This window comes from Triturus cristatus, chromosome 7, assembly GCF_964204655.1.
Source record: "Triturus cristatus chromosome 7, aTriCri1.1, whole genome shotgun sequence".
Classification (NCBI taxonomy): domain Eukaryota; kingdom Metazoa; phylum Chordata; class Amphibia; order Caudata; family Salamandridae; genus Triturus; species Triturus cristatus.
In genome coordinates this window covers 1,859,354,479-1,859,370,933 of record NC_140590.1, presented here as the reverse complement: position 1 = coordinate 1,859,370,933, position 16,455 = coordinate 1,859,354,479, and the positions used below count along the sequence as shown (strand labels likewise).

General features: G+C 44.0%; 1 protein-coding gene across 4 annotated transcripts in view; it reads left to right on the top strand.

Moving 5' to 3' along the window:
* Window positions 1-16,455, top strand: part of LOC146813488 (uncharacterized) — a 196,654-nt gene that overhangs the window by 137,226 nt on the left and 42,973 nt on the right. The gene's annotated exons all lie outside the window — the stretch shown is intronic.

Sequence of the window (16,455 nt, the reverse complement as noted above, 5' to 3'; positions counted from 1 at the left end):
AACATGGAATACTTTGGCAAGTACAAAGCAACCTTTGTATGTAAAATAAGTGCACTGAGAAATGATGCATAGACACCACAAGGCATTTCGCAAGGAATGCCTTTGACTCCTCAATAATGAGAGAAAGGTGTGGCTATAAACAAAGGGCCTCATTAGGAGGTATTGGCGTAGGGCAGCGCCGCAAGTCTTCTTTCTGCACTGCTCTATGCCAATGTGAAAGGGCAGGAATGCAGCATATTTATGAAATATGGTGCATGCTTGTCCTTTTCCCCCTATTTTGGCACACACATTTCTGCCTAGCGCCAACATAGGCAGGATGGTTTTTGTGCAGGAAGGAGCACCTTCCTGCACAAAAACAATAAACAAGGATAAATGAAAAATGTCTCCTCATTACGCCCGCTGTTGGGAGGAGTAAGGTTTTGGCACTGCCCCATGTTTACATTGTTTTGTAAATCTGGGTCAGTTTTTAATCCATGGGCATTGTGTGGGAACACCCACCACAATGCCTATGGAACGCCTACTTGACATAGAGTAAGGCAACGCAGCGACTTGCGCTGTTTTGTCTTACTCCATGTCTATGAGGCCATGCAACGCCATGCAGGGTGACTTTGTCTAGCCTTATTGATATGGTTGAGACGCTTGTGCCGGCGAAACTTAAAAGCTTAAAAAAAACTGATGCTCCAGCGGCGCAAGCCTCTCATAAATCAGCCCCAAAATATTTTGTTTGCTTTTTAGGCCTTTCACCATCAGGTAGCTACATATAAAATAAAGGGTAGCATAAATAAAAAAAATTAAAAGTTGTTACACCGTGGGAAATTATATTTCGTTGGTGCCGTGAAAATAGTGACTTGTGTATTGTTAGTGCTCTGAGGTCACCGCCTGTGACAAAAAGCACTGTAAATGTGTCATTATTTTATACTTGCATTCCACACATTATAAGATAGACTGCTACAAAATGTGCAAAGAGTTTTAGGATAAAATGGAGCTTCCAAAATGTAGATTTGTGTAATATCAGACCATTAGTAATGCATTTTTTTCCATAACTGTCCCTTTAACACCTCCTCAGCGGTACTAAGTGCTGTGAAAATACAGTTATCATTAAAAGCACACACTTCACAGCCCAGTCGCTTGCCACCATACAAAAAATCATATCTTTGCCATCACAATGCTTGAAGTGATTCGAGCAATTAAACCCAGAACCACTCCCAAGCATGCTTTACATATGTAGATTAGCTCCTAGCGTACGTTTGCATTTCATTCAGGCACCCTGGCATGAAGGCTTATTTGAAGGATTGTTTACCTGTCCGCCTGGCCTCTTCGTTTTACAGCACATGACACTCAATTAACTTCAGCTGAAATCTTTCAATGATCGCGGTTGTCCAAAAGGAAGAGCACGTTTTGAATTCCAGGCAGAAGTTAGGCCTGGAAATGCGCGACCCTCTTCCCAGTACTCCGGGGCCCCCCTGGGGGTCGCACCCCACAGATTTAAGACCTCTGCCTTAGGGACACCACATTTAATCCTGACACCTATCTCCTCCTGGATCTTGATATTGAAAGCCTTTTACGCTAGCCTCCCTCACACAGAGACCCACAACATCATCGAGGAAGTTGGGAGTACCAAGCACCCAGGAATGTGGTTATAAAGTGCAGCAAGTAGGCCCTTACAACTTTTTTGAGTTTGTAGGGCGCCTTTATCTGCAGAAACACTTGACCAGTATGGATAGTACATTTGCGCCGAGCATTGGCAGCCTGTATTTCTATCATATGGAAACCCCAAAAATCCTGTGCCCTCTGAACCCGTATCTAACACACATAACCTATGGAAAAGGTACATTGATGGTGTTCTCGTCATCGGCGGGCTGTGAGCCGACAGCAAAACAGTTCATGAGTTGAGTCAATGTACAAAACGATTTTCTGAATTTCACTCGCACCATTAGAAATAAAGAATTGTTTTTTTCTTGAGCTAAATTTAATAGCTGACCACGGCATACTGAATACAACTACACATGAAAAACCATTGACAAAAAACTGCTTACTTGTCTACCAGTTTCCAACTGTGTCTTAGAAGAGAGAATCTCCCTGTTGGTCAATTTTTGAGATTGAGAAGGAACTGTTCAGATGTGAGGGATTATAAGCAACAAGCAGACTTAAGCTATACGATATCCACCTAGCATTGTGCAGAGAGCTATGAAACGGAAACGCAACAACAGAGAGGTCCTAGTGGAACATGCCCCACCCAAAGAGAAAGAAGAAAGGCTGATCTGCATTACAACATTTAATGCGGCATCAGACAAAGTGAACAAGATCATTAACCGGCATTGACGAACCCTGAATAGCAGCACCGTGAATTTTCCAAACCATTGTTCTCTCACAGGCGAGAAAAAAGCCTGAAAGACCTACTGGTACATACCCGTCCACGGAAGTCAACAACAGACACAAGACGGGCACAAGGCACTATAGCCCCAGTGGTTTCCCATCACCCATGTAGTGGATGTAACGTATGTCACCTCAGGAAAGCGACGAAAACAGTATCTTTTAACAATAACCCCACGTGGGAACTTGGAAGATTCTCAAACTGCAACATTAAAAGAGTTGTATACATGATCACCTGTCCCTGTAACCTACATTATGTAGGTATGACGACCGTGGCAGTGAGAACTAGAATCCGGGAATACAGCAGCAACACCGGGTGGGGTAGAGCAGCAACCAAAAATGTCAACTCCCTATATTGAGGCCAAACACATAGAGCGGGAATCCTGGTGGGCGCTTTCAGAGCACGTTGACAATACAGCCAACTATGAATCCAATGTGTTTGAAAAGAGCAATGCTGGGTGTTTACACTTAAAACCCACACTGGAGGCCCTGGTGCCAGTTTACGGCATAACTTTCTGCTGCTCAATTATAGTGCCCCCCCGTTTTTTGTTTTCTGCTCATCTGCCCTCATGAACCAATGCATAACAGATGTCTCCAGCCAGAGACGTGAGCCTGCGTCATTCGCACCATTGGGAACACCCAGGGACACTTCCCTTCTTTTAAACACCTTTTTAAACACTTTAGCTACTCTGCTCTAGATGCAGAGTGCGTGAACCCCTTTATTAGGTCTCGGCTAGCGAAGGCTGCGCTTGCGCAGTCTCGCTCGCGAGATTTATTGACTTGGAGAAGAGGGGCTTGAACCCGCCCCTCTTCTCCATTGGCTGGCCTCTTGAATGCTGGCCAGCCATTGGAGAAGAGGCTTGTCACTCCGAACAGGCCCCGTCCTTTTCGGTTTCGGGGGCGTGTTTTTTCGTTGCTTTTAGCTGGGCGTGTTTTTCTCTCCTCCAGCCAATGGCAAGAGGAGAGAAAAGAAAACACGCCCCCGAATCCGAAACCGCCGCTGCCTTTCTCCGAGGCATTTCAGCTTCGCCTTGGAGAAAGGCGGTGGTGTCCCGGCGTCTGATTTGAAAAGTGGAACCTGTCCTTATAAAACAGATGCCTCTTTGATGAATGGATGTTTACTGATTGAAAAATGTTTTTTAGAGGCACAGTAGCTGCTCTTTAAAATGTGGGGAGATCTCCATTATCGATAGGCATCATCAATAAATAGTTCCTTAGGTTGAGCGAGCACTCCATATGTAACAAAAGCCCACCTACACATCACATACTTAAGATTACAGACCTCTCTTAAGTAGCCCGGGGCTATACTATGTAGGGGTAGCTAATCCAGTCCATATTTTTACTTTTCATTACGTAGATTCCTACGTTATATAACGGGACTCACTTTTAGAAGTCACGAAATGAAGAGCAAAAACGCGGATTGGATAAAACTGACGCATGGATCTTGAAACGTGAGAGCTCCTCAGTGTGTGTGGACCGTAACCTGGCAGTAAAGCAAGTGGGCAGCACGTTTGGAACCTGTCGTCACCCTTTTATTAAATAAAATGTTACTATTATTACATTTTCCTCATCGGCGCAGCTCCTGCGCAACACGCCTTGGCACTCAGAAAGAAAACAGAAAGTAGCTTTATGTAAGTGACGTATTCACTTCAACAACCATGTGCTTTGAAGCGATTGGCTGCTCTTCGAACACCCTCCTAACAACAACAGACAAACCAAGTTAACTTAAAATGGCTGCTCCCCTTGTTACGGGCGGGCGTTATAGCAACAAGGTGCAACGCAGAGGATGCAATAACATATTTTGTGGGGAAAGTCGAAGTGAACGCAGTGAAGAAAGAGCGTCAGCAGAATGAGAAGCTGTTTCTGAATGCTGGTCGGATAAGATGACAATAAGTGAGCGTGAAACCTAGCGAAAATGAACAAAATATTCTGTAACAATTTTGTTGAACTTTCACTAACAGATAATTTCATATGGAGTATATAATCCCCAAACACCTTGCATGACAGATAACAATAAATTCATGACTAATGCATAGATCTGATAGGAAAGCTGAATTGATTAATACAATCACTGCATATGTAAGTGCATAGTGCTATGAAGTTCCGTGTTGTGACAGAAAGCACTGAGGTTAACCAACTGCATAGAATTACTCTGGAGAGAAGGCTTGTTTCTTCTTCTTCATCTGTTTCCTTTCTGTCACTTCACCGTCCCGGAGACCCCCTGGTCTCTCAAGCTCGACATTAACCTTTCAGGAACATCTGTTTCTCTAACAAGAAACATGGGGGCTGTGTTTCAGTGAAACTGACAAATCCCGGGAGCGTCATTCCCCATAGACCGCACTTTGAATTTTTGATCTGACAGAGCAGCACTCGGGCACGGTGTAGGAGGGCATCATGGCGTGGATTGGAGGTCAAGGGGCCAGAGCAGTGACATTGCTCTACTCTTTCTCAAAGTACTAATGCTTGTACTTCATTTGTTTTGCTGTATCTCTCTGTCCACTTTTAGATGGCCTTAATACTAAGCTCTCAAGTTTCGCAGTTTTATGTGAGGACCTCCATTTTTTTACTGCATTTTCTTTGAATTCTGGGACATTAGTCCTGGTTAATAATGGGTTAAACAGGACTAAAAATCCAAGCATGCAACAAAACTGGACTAGATGATCTACTTGCACGAAGCACTGGGAAAATTAAGAGCTCTGTTAATAAAACTCAACCTTGTATACTATGCATTACTATTACGCCATTTGATAGCATTCACTTTACTGAAGTCCCAAGGATGGAAGGCTGAATTAGTCCTATATGCTCTGAGTGCAGTTCTCGTTGACCTTTTCCCCTGCTCTTAGATTGTGAAATGCATGCATAGTTATTCTGTGCTTGAAGAGAATACTGACTTTGGTAGAGGGAGCCTCTTGTAACTTGTAATGTTGCTTTCCATCTTCCCCCTAGCAATCTGTTCCTTGCTGCTCAGCCAGTATGAATGTGATGTGTGTGGAATGTTAGAATGCCTGACGAGGTAGTGGAATGCTGGAGTGCCTGGTGTGGTGGAGAGAGAGACAGTTGGAGTGTGTAGGCTGAGCAGCAAGGATGCTTCTGGCGGAATTGCTGAACTTATATCCTACTTACCATCCTGTAACTAAGCTTGCGTATAACCTACTTCATGGCTACCTTTGGACTTCTTTGGATTACAACAAAGCCCCGGCTAGATGCGCTCCACCACAGAAATAATCCATCAGAGGGGGCAAGAATTTAACGGTGATGAAGTGTCAAATTTCCTATCATCATTCTGACAGGTGTAATAGACACCATTCTGGAACAGGTGCCGGCACTTTTCCACAGACCTGCAATAATTTGAATGAAATAATATTGGCTCTTTGTAGCATGACTGCTTTACTTTCAGTCGCTTAGTACTATTGGTGGCCCCCTTTTCAGCAGGGCCTCTTCACTTTTAGTGAGGTAGTTCCCGCGGTTGCCTGTCAGGACGCTGTTGACCGAAATATTGTCTGACATAAATATTGTGTCCTAAATATTGTTTAAAAACATAGCTCAGAATGTGCAGCAACATGCAGAGTCCTGTGATTACATTTAGCGTAGAATCACCGAACACAAATGCTATAAATATCTATGTGTTGTTGATCACTGTTTGATTTAGAAAAACAGATGCGAAGAATGAAAAGACATTTCTCCTTTTTAGGTCTCGCCTCGAAGGCTGCGCTTGCGTAGGTTTAGGTTTTAAACCGGTGATTTGGGGGGCGAGGGTCTGCTGATTGGATTCAGCCGGACTCCTGCAGTCCGTAGTTGTCTGAAGGGGTCCGGGGAGCTTCCTCTGGGCAAGGCCTACTATACTTTCTCACTGCAGTCTAAATGGAGTGTCTAGGGCTAAGAACCGAGCATCTTAAGCGTATCGAAGCCTCAGCCCTACTCAGGGGGGAGACGGCAGTGCTCATGAGCTGGCACCGGCGATGTCACAGGCGGCGTTGCCCACCTCAGAATGTAGATTGTAGAGGGTGTAGAGACTTGAACATTTCAAGTCTACTAACATGTCTGAAACGGAGCATTGCTGGAGGATTAGTCACATTTGGTACTTTTTGTTTGTGTGAGCTTGTCCTGAGCCATCTAGTCCTTAAGAATGCATGTATTGTTTACTACCTGTAAGTGTGCCCACATGGCCCACCTCTCCCTGCTTTGAATTTTCCCGTATACATTCTTTATGATGGGCTCAAAATGTTGACCTTTTTTACAATTCCCTTTACATCCACGTGGTAGGATGAGACTAGTCACCTTAATGTCACAAATATTTTTTCAATTAAACCGAAGTTGTTTGGTTAGGCATTAAAGAGTGCTGGTGCAAGTGTGCTTCGTGCCAAATAAAATGCACTCTCGCCAGTCTTTCCCACACTAAACCACGGTTATTGTATAAAGGGTGTGATGTAGTCCAGTAATTTGTTGTCGTTTCTGCGATGTACAAGATCTATTTCTTCTTTACATGGTTTTAATGTTTTTTAGTATGCGAGTCGCCCCTCTCTTTGATTTTGGGACTGTTCTGGTCCGGTCAGAACGCTGGTAAATCTGGTTAATGGCCAGACACGAGGTTCGGCTTTAGATTGCCTCCAGGATAGACTTGCATGAATATACATGTGTTCGCCACTGTTTGTTCGGTATATCACTCTTCATTGCCACGTTGTATTGTGGTCTTTTATAGACTCGTATGTCCTAATGCGACCTGGCTTTTGACTTGGTGAATTCTAGCTTCCTAGAGTTGAATGACCTAACATTTTGATTATACCGCGCCTTTTGCATTGACGCGATTTAGTGAGCACTCCGCATGTCGTAGAGGCCCAGCCTCCGAGCCAAAGCCGGCCCAGCCTCTGAGGACTAGTCCCTGCTGCTGAGTCCGTGTGAGCACTCCGAGTGTGCACGCGCACACTTAGCCATAACACTGCAAAGCCTAGAACAGCGGAGCACTTACGAATCTCGTGGGTGGCACCCTCTCGTGTGTCCTTGCTCTTTCAGGGGTGCAGAAACCCGCTCAAAATGTTCTTGGGGTCCCGCAGGCCTTTCATGGTGCGCCGTGCTCTCCCCCCTCGCAGCACTGGGGCTGCGTTGTTCCGGCCCATCTCCCCTCGGCTGGACTAGACCGGGCTTCCTCGGACTGGAATCCTCTCTGAGGTGCGAGCGGCGGCTGCTCTGCTAGCTCCGGCCTCTCTCTGTCCCCTGTCAGGGTGTGTGCAGGGGTGTGGGACAAGCATGGCACGCTGACAGCCGCGGCACGCAGCCGCAACTGAAACCACCGACAGCGCACACACACAGGGAACCAGTTAGTTCACTTTGTTGTCGACACTGTTGCGAAAAATCATCGTTTTTTATGGAAAGACCTGCGAGTTAAATATCGTTCATTATTACAGCTGTTTGCTAATGCTTTCAAAAGTGTTCATTAAAGGTTACTTGCAGGTTACACACACCGAAAGACATTTATTTATTCTTTTGGACGTGTTCTTGGGTTGGATAATTCTGTAATTAATTTATTCTCCCGTGACCCACCCTCTTAAGAATTGTACGTTTTGCGTTATTGAGCCCTTAAACTTGTATGCACCATCACACTGCTATTGTTGAGCTGGTAACATAGTACAAATATCTAATGCACATTGTCAGGGCAGCACTCCGCGTCCCTCTGTGACTAAAGCTAGGCATTCTTGTAACACGAATTGCCACTGTCCATCGGAGACAAGAGCTAGGTAGTAGCTCACGTAATTAACAAGAGCCAGTTGTGACATCTGAAATGAGAATATTTCTGGCACTCTTGACAGATTTAGATGTAGTCAACAGTTCCAGGAGACCTTCACCAGATACCTCTCTAACTCCCCAGGCCAGGGTAGAACCTGAGGGGATCCTGCATCCCACTGGATGCAACAGGAAGGTGCACACAGGCTTTCCTACAGTGAGAGGATAAAATTAGTTTACTTAGTGGAGTACCATAAAACGGGTGCAAAAGCGGATACTACAGCATTTGCAGGCTATCAAAAATTCTGATGCTATGTACCCAGTAGCGAGCCATTTTGCAAAGGAACATCAGGGGACTGCAAGCCTTTTAAGTTACACTGCAATTGAGTGTTTCTGAGAAAATAAGAGGTGGATATAGAGAGGAGGGCCTGCAGCGACTGGAATCTCAGTATATTCAGAGATTAGATTCCAAGGAACTCTGGAGCTTCAATATTGATTAGGAGATGCACATTCATCTTTGATTGGTAATTACATTGTACCTCTGCTTGTTTTTAATGATCCAATTTTAAAGGTTACAATGAGTTTATGTTTTGTATCTACAGGTGCATGGCGGGTGATCATATAGAGAAAAGTACTGATGAGAAAAGTGTAAATAACAATGCTGTTTCTTTAAATGTTTTAAAAACCAAAACAAAAATAATATCATGAGCAATGCAAATAGCTCTAACTTTAACAATGCCGAGACCGTTGCATTGTAAATGCTTGTTATAATTTATTTGGGTTTTGTTGAAACAAATCTGCCATGTGTGATGCTCCATTGATTATGATAAAAAACGATTGAGAGCTTTTTCTCATAAACACATAGTGTTTTTCGCAATCCGGTGCCATTTTATGTACATTAGAAACACAGTGTGGCTTTTTCAGCCAGTCTTTACATGATTCAGCATCCCATACGGTTCCTATATAACTTTTTGGGCCTTCCTGTGAAACATACAAATTCCTTTTTTCAGCTGATATGTTACGAGCGGAACCAGGAAGTGGTTGATCTCACAGCCGCAATTTTTAGAAGTCAGCAATGTTCCCTATAATGTCTTTCCTTTATGTGCGGCAATAAAGGTGCTTTGTGCACTACAGTCAAGGCTGCGTGCTCGGAGGACAGGCAACAATTTAATATGCAAGTATGTGCTGCATGCAAGCTACCAAAATCCGTGGCATAGCAAGGGTATGATAAGCCCTAGTCTAAGCCAGAACAAAATTGACCTCCCCTCACCCTGGGTTGGTATTACAAGACACCTATTACAGGGGCGCAGTGGGCTCCTGGCACCGCCGAACCCCGTGGCACTGAATCTTATTCCCTAACCCTTCTACGTATCATTCCCCTTTCTTCGCTATCCTCAGGAATCTTTATCTCCTCCTCGCACCTTTGCTTATCTCTAGCCACTTTCACTCTCTCTCACTTGTCCTTATCTCTTTCCTCCCTCTTTTTAAAAGTTTTTTGGTTTGTCTCCATGCACCTCTTTATCTTCCTCACTTTTCTTTCTCCCTTTCCTCTCTCCTCTACTCCTCTCTCATCCTGCCTCCTCTCTTCAAGCTACATCCTGCCATTCTATCTTCCCCAAACTATCTCTAATCTCCCCTTCAACTCTCTCTCGCTCTCTCACGCTCTCTCTCTCTCTCGCTCTCGCTCTCCCCTTTCATTATCAAATATAAATCTTGACTATGCTTCTCTCCTAGTCAAAGCAGGTCATTATCTCTGACCTGCGTTGTTGTCACCTTTGTCTACCTATCCTCCCCCTTTAAAAAAAAAATAATAATAATTCTGCTGGATTAAAGTTTTCAATTTGTTGCATTTGAAGAACACAACTACAAATCAACCTCCCACCCCCACTCGGATGACAGCTCATACCCAGCAATCAAGTGCAGAGCCGCTCAACTGCTGTACTAATGAATTTCGTTCCCCAGGAGATTAACCCATTGGCCCGGTGTGTCTGGTGTTGCCCCGATAGTCTTCTTATTGTCCCTTTCAATCTTTTTCTCACCCCTCTTGTTACCTATCGCCTTTTGTCTGTTCTTATTATCCTTCCTTCCCTTTTTTCTCCTTTCTATGTTTCACACCCCTTTCTTTCTTTTTTCCTCAGCATTTCTTTCTTTTTTTTCCTTTTTTCTGTCTCACTCCCTTAGTTCATCCTCTCCATTCATGCCCCCCTTTTTTCTCTACACTTAAATCTCCCCTTTCCCTCTCCTCCAAATCTTCTTCTTTCCAACCCCAACAGTGTACTTCATCTCTCAACTGCCCCTCTCTCACAAACCATTAATTTGTTGTATAGCACTACTCATACCAGTGTAGGGTATCGGAGCACTTTACGTCACACAAATACATTTTACAGAGACAATAAATCATATGTGTGTTGATCAGTCTATAGAAAATGCTACACAAGACAATGAGGAATAAAGGATATAGGAATGACATGTCATCCATATGAGAAGTTGGCCTGGTATATGTTGTCCACTAGTTAAAGTGGGCACCTTGCACCAGTCCAAACAACCCTTATGGAGAGCAGCCTTCAGGCTAAGTCTTGAAGTAAGGTAAAGCAGCTCGTTAAAGCAGCTTGTTTTACCAGATTGTAACCTCCTGAATGACCAAATGAAAGGAGAACCACACAAGTGTTATTATAAAAATATGGATTTATTACTAAACACTCAATCAATCAATCAAAAGACCTTTATTCGAATTACTTGAATTCATAAAAGTACAGACATAAAAACAATTCATTATTACAATATACAAAATACAGTGTCTTTAAAAATTAAAAAGGAACTAAAACAGCAATCTTTCAGGGATTTTCCATCATATTGCGTACACGAACTATTAGTCTTAAAAAGGTACTAGTGCGAAAAGTCAGTTCCTCTGAATCCAGGGAGAGTAACATCAAACGGGACTCCTCCAGGGAGAGGGGTCTGTGCTTTCTAAAATAGGGTGTTAAAAAACAGTTAATATATTTTTAAAACAATTTACAGAAAAATAAAAAATGTAAATCATTCTGTTTGCTGGTGCCATCACACGGGCAGGGGTTACATTCTGTGATAGAGTTATAACCCAACGGGAAACCCAACATGAATTTTATGGAACCTGCCCTTAATCGAAATAACAGAGACCTCTCCCAACTGGACATAGGAAGAGTGAGATAAAGTGGGAGAGGTTGCCTGGGCAGGTCATTCTCCATATATCTGGCAACGGTAGGTTTAGGTGTTTCCCTTTCCATCCTTTCTGCTTCAAAGAGTGCATATAGTGCTTGTTTGACCTCTACCTAATCTTGACATCCGATTCTGGAGGGATCTGAGAAGGGACCCGTCGCTATTCGGTTGTGTCACGTACACTTTGAGCACCAAGTACAATTTCGGGTTGTTCTAATGTTAATTGATTTTGTTTGCAGTGCTGCTATAACTGTAACATTATCTTGTTCAAATTATGTTGTTTTATCACCTTTTGTACTAAATGTATCTAATACAAAATGTTTTCTGAGAAGCTTTCCTAGAATTTATTACTGGAGAGTCTGCCTTTTTCTTGATTGTAATGGCTCATACATGCATCTTTAACTGTCTTTGCTAAATGATACCAGTTGGGATTTTTGTTGTTTTTTGTATACAATGCAATTGGGCATGATTTCTTTTTATCCTATATAGTGTGAATACAAGCGCACCTTGCCACTGGAGGACCCATGTAGCATATGTTTTGCCATATATGTGCATGGTATGTTTTTGTGTGCCGTGTCTGTATGTCCAGCATGCTTTATGCTGCGTGTTTCAAGGGGTCATTGCTACACTAGACGTTTTCACCTCAATGAGTGCTATTATTTAATTCACGTGATTTTTAGGTCTCGCCTGACCCAGCGCTTGCGCTGGTCTGGCTAGACTTTAAGTAAGGGCTTCAAAAAATGCTACCGCCGTCCACAGCTTGCAGTGCATGTGTGCGCGCTTGAGCAGAGGCGCCATACGGCGTGATTACTGCTGCGCGCGCACCGCTCGCGCACATACACTGCAAGCTGTGGCCGGCGGTAGTATTTTTCCCCCGCGATCACTTTCACTTTGGCCCCGCGGTTAACTTCCTTGTTTGATGGGGGGATTGACGAGGTCTTCTTTCTGAATACCTTTTCCTGCATTTCATTGCAAAACTCTGGACTTACTTTGTACTTTTCTTGGCCCAGTGGAATGAGGACACTTTGGCAGTTAGGCATTGTAACATGTGTGGGCCTTGTTCGCTGGTTTATAAATAGGACCAGTGGAATTATGCGATTCTGAAGCCACGTCGTTTTCCGCAGAACTATGGATTTGCTATACTGGCCGCATAATCCATCATTTGCTGCATAATTTGCAGGTTTGAACGAAACAAAAATTCGAACTTAGATCAAAAGTTACTAAAAGAGCATCGGCATTTGCGCCGCGCAGTGGAAGACCCTTTCCGCAGGTGGGCCGATCATTTTAAAGCTTCGTAAATGTGCGATGGAACTTAGAGGCAGGAATGATGCGCAGAGCCCTCAGACACAAGCTTTCAGCAGACAATCTGCATGGGTGGGAAACACCAGGAGTGAGGCATTGCTGCACCTCTTTTGACCGGTGAAATAGAGTATCACAGCCCACTTGTGATGAGGGGATAAGCACTTGCACATCCCTGTTCAATCTATCCAAACTCCTCCTCGGCACCAAGCAAATCAATATTTCAACTCTAATCACAATGTTAAAGTCGTTTCCTGTGATGTCAGTGGGGTGAAAGCCCTCAAAGGCCATCCCCAAAATAGAAAATTGACATGGCAGACCCTAGGGTGGAGGTGCCTTTAACGCAGTAATATTGCATGACGCATCTTTTTGCAGCTGTGTGCGGGGCTCGCGGCCACCCACATCTGCGAGAAGGGAATCCGATCTCAAACCTGAGCAGAGACAGCACTGCGTGGATTTCACGTGACTTAGACAAGTTTATAAGGCTGGGAATTAAATGAGAGGGAAGCTTCCAGTGTAGTCCTTAATCTTATGCAAAATGTGTGAATTTCGCAGATTACATTTCTGATATCATAAAACTGCGTTCCTGGGTGGGCTCGACCCACCAACCTTTCGGTTAACAGCCGAACGTGCTAACCGATTGCGCCACAGAGACGAGTGTGCACCTCAACTGAACATGTTCCAGAAGGAAACCTCTATGTACAAGAAGTGTTCCACAGTGGAGAGGTTATTTACACAGAGACTGCGAGTACAGTGTTTGAAAAACAAAGTAAGATGAACGGGGAAGACACATTTCTCTTCTATTCTCCACGTCGCTTCCCCCTTCTTCGCTTGCCTCGTTGTTATGTTGTCCATTAGCTCCCTCTCGCGCTTCTCGGCGCACCTTACACTCGCTCGGGGGCGTGGCTCCCACTGGTGCAGCAGGTGCAGTGGCACTGGGGCCAGGGGCCCGAGGGTCCACAGATGCCTCATTATTGATGCATTTACTGCTCAAACTGCCGCCAGGACCATTTCCTTCCTTGCTATAGAACTAATGACACACTGGTGACGTCACTGCATTCACTCTCTTATCAGCAGTACAGCGCTTTAACTCGTTCTTAGTTTTCTGCCAAAGTCTATTAGTCGTTCAAGGATCAGACGTGGACAAGGAACCCTGCAACAGTGTCACACTCAAGAGAAAAACTCAAGAACGTGTCAGGGTAGAGGGGACTGCAACCTCATCTCAGACGAGGAAAATGCAACAGTGGCAGAGAGTGGAAAACTGCAACAGCTTTTCAGCTAAAGCAAACTGTAAAAAAAGCAAGCATTGGCATAGCCAATAGGTCTCGCCTTTGGGACCTTCTAAATATTTAGCTATGGAGTCAATATCTTTGGTGCAACAACATCAACTGTTGCATGGCTCAACACTTATAAGGTCCCAAAGGTGAGACCTATTGGCTATGCCAATGCTTGTTCACTTTGAGGTGAGGCTTTGAAATATAGAACAGGTTATACAGCACTCTGGAGTAAAACTAAAGACATAAGCGTGTTGATTGACTTTCATGGATACTGCCATGATACATGGCAGCCTAACTCTCCCATCGTAGTTGCGATCAATCTAGATGATCAATGGCATGCAGAGTGTGTGCTAGTATTCTACATGAGCACAGCTTTAGGAGTGGAATCGGGGAGTTTGATCCTTTGTCCTGACGAAAGGCCAAGGGCATTGGCTTGAAACATGTTGACCACTAGGAAGGCAGGTACATTATCACCTAAACTTCACACTTTCTCCCCGTTTTTAGGTCTCGCCTGACCCAGCGCATGCGCTGGTCTGGTGAGACTTTTTGAGAATGCTTCAAAAAGTGCTACCAGGCCAGCCTAGAGCTACAGTGCATGTGCGCGCCGCGCTTGACCGCAATTACTTTCACTTTCACGGCCGCTCTGATGTTTGATCGTGATTGCGATCACTTTCGCGGCCGCAGGGCCGCTTGGCATAGCCAATAGGTCTCGTTTTTGGGACCTTATAAGTATTTAGTTATGCAACTGTTGCATGGCTAAACACTTATAAGGTCCCAAAGGCGAGACCTATTGGCTATGCCAATGCTTGTTAATGCCACCGGGAGGACAGGTTAAAGTATTTACTAACTTACCAGGCAGGTATTTGTAACCTATGTAAGACCCCACCCACTCCTACTTACTTCCATCATCATAGTATACCACTTGGTGCTCCCGCGTATCTCGCAGTTCGCAGCATGTCCCATAGCGGAAAGGGATGAACCCAATGATGAAGCCTGCCACCAATTGGCAACCCTGGGGGGTGAGGGTTTTATAAGAAAACCAGAGGGTTTTCTCCCTATTATGTGGAGGGTTATCTCACATCGGAAAGGACGGGCCTTCTTTTTGTTTTTGTAATTCAATGAGTAGGAGCACGGGTCCCTTCATGGTTCCTCCTCTTGTCTTTCTGTTTTTGGGTAAACATTTGTTTTATAGTCAAATGGTGTACAATAAATAGTTCTGTAGGAGTAAAATACTAATTGTTTTGTGTGCATTCTGATTTCAGGGCTTGGGTCGGGGCTTTATGTACCACATGCGTATGTGAGATTCTCTGACAGCTTTTCTGACTCCCAACACTCGCGTGTACATAAGCATAATTCTTATGGGATGGCGTGTGGGGCAGCTGGCAGTTCTTTTCTCCAAAAAGGCCACACATTCCTTTGGGGCTCGGGGGATCGCTTGACTGTGACCCGTAAGAATCTGGGGCTAAGGAGACGAGCATTGACATCAGGTGTTCTCATGAGACCTTGATCTTTCTATTCTATATTCTTCATCTGGTGAAGAAAGGCTTCGGAGTCTGCTACGTCTGAAGGACGTGATTGACCCATGGGGTAACTTGAGGGTTAGGTTAGGACTAGAGACAAGAGTAGGCTCAAGGTTAAGGGTAGGTCTGGGTGTGTTGTTCTAATTTTAGTGTGTTTATGTTTTACTATTAGATTGCCTACATTTATATGGTGTCCAAATAGCAAACAACTGTCATTCCATACTATATAAATGATTTTTTTTGTGGATGTTTTGACAATGATAAAAATGTACACAATATTGTGGTACGTGATATTCTGACATTTCAATCAATCAATCAAATAAACTTTATTCGGGTTTACAACAGAAAAACAGAAAAGTTACACAAACACAATGCATAAAAACAAAGATACATTAAAACATGATTAAAAGGTCGAACCCGCTACACAGTTTATACATAAAAACCCAGTACCCAGCCACCCCAAATTCTTCGAAGCATTAAAGTGCAATGTGCCCGAGAAGCATAACTTCCTATTATATTTACTTAATGGCGCAAGTTAGACTTGCTAAAATTATAGATCATACCTAGAGCGACCATTGTCTACACATCCATACAGGGCCGGACGAGCCTGTCTAAAATTCATTCTTTTTAAAATGGAAACCAGAAAATACAGTCGAGGGGTTTCATACAACTTACATAAAAACATAAAATGCAGCAGCTCCTGTGGAGACTGTCCATCGGAGCCACAGGGAGCTAGCACTTGACCTCTACTGTATCCCTAAGGCCTGGCTAACAAGAGGTGAAAAAGGTTCATCCGAAACCTGGTTAATAGGAACCTCTTGTGTATTGATAGAAACCCCTTAAGGTAAGGTTCCGTTGTCTGGGTTGTTTTGAGCGTTAAAAACATACGAAAACTTGGTTTCAGCTTCTCCTGCGCCTCCCTGTCCAATTTCCTTAAGGTCAAGAAGGCTTCCCTAATTATTTCCACATCCTTCTTGACAATGGATTCAGGCTTACAAAATAAATCTGACATGAAGGCAACTGTGTCGATGTCCATCATGGAGCAACGCTGGAGCTTTGACAGAGTTGGTTTA